Genomic DNA, 1463 nt, shown 5'->3' with positions numbered 1-1463 from the left:
AATGTTTTTAAACAGATCTTTGTTCATGTTATAGCTTCTCGTGCTAATGTTTTTAAACAGATCTTTGTTTGTGTTATAGCTTCTCGTGCTAATGTTTTTAAACAGATCTTTGTTTGTGTTATAGCTTCTCGTGTTAATGTTTTTAAACAGATCTTTGTTTGTGTTATAGCTTCTCGTGCTAATGTTTTTAAGCAGACCTTTTTCGTGTTATAGCTTCTCGTAATAATGTTTTTAAATTATTTCTCAACAAGAAGCATATAGCGACTGTTAACCTACGCTTGTGTAGTGCTGGGGAATGGTAATTTAGAATTCTAGTACACTGAATGGCTCGTGACCAAAAGTGCTTTATTATTAACTTTACTAGGTTGAGTCTACATTTAGTAAAATGATTCCCGATGACGATCATAATTTATTGAATCAGGAACTAAAAGGACACCTGATAAAGTATTCCTTGCACTATCTTTTCATACGTCACGCGTTTACAGAGGGCGGATCCTCCAGTGCACACGGACCATACTTCAACCGTGCGTACCTAATTAGTCGAACATCCGGAGTCCTAAATCAGATGGGGTGGTATCATCACAGAATCATGCAACACATTATTACGACTTTTTTCGTACCGCCAGAGGGCAGCATTCGTGGTCTTACACGAATTAAAATGTTAACTTTGTTCCGATATCTAACAATAGCTATAAAACAGGAATTTACTCTAGGGCATACCCATCACAGTAACAAGCTTTCCTCACCACTTAACTTTACTTACTTCTCTTAACAGCATCATAATTTTCCTGCAAGCGACTGTACTTATAATTCCTTGTTTCAAGGTGACAAGAATTCGGCTCGGACTCCTAGATAATGGGGAACAAAGTACATGCTCGTGTTTTGAGCTCCTGGAATTCAAAGAGTTTATCACCAACGTTCAGTTATTTGGGCGGCTTTATCATTTTCTTTCAAAAACAACATTAGTAGCTTCAAGACAGTTCTGACTTAGATCTTTTTAATACACCCGAACTTTTGTCTCTTAATGAACATTAGAATACGTGAAACATAAATATGTGCAATAAGTGGAAGTTTGATAATCCTAAATTGCCCTTGATACATTGAACTGTTTTCACGTGAATAGCAATCAACAGAATTTGATATTCCTAAAGTGCCCTTGATACATTGAACTGTTTTCACGTGAATAGCAATCAACAAAATTTGATATTCCTAAAGTGCCCTTGATACATTGAACTGTTTTCAACGTGAATAGCAATCAACAAAATTTGATAATCCTAAAGTGCCCTTGATACATTGAACTGTTTTCAACGTGAATAGCAACCAGCAGAATTTGATAATCCTAAAGTGCCCTTGATACATTGAACTGTTTTCAACGTGAATAGCAGCCAGCAGAATTTGATAATCCTAAAGTGCCCTTGATACATTGAACTGTTTTCAACGTGAATAGAAACCAGCAGTAGTTG

Source organism: Limulus polyphemus, unplaced genomic scaffold (assembly GCF_000517525.1).
Source record: "Limulus polyphemus unplaced genomic scaffold, Limulus_polyphemus-2.1.2 Scaffold6086, whole genome shotgun sequence".
Lineage (NCBI taxonomy): Eukaryota > Metazoa > Arthropoda > Merostomata > Xiphosura > Limulidae > Limulus > Limulus polyphemus.
This window is presented reverse-complemented; position numbering follows the sequence as displayed.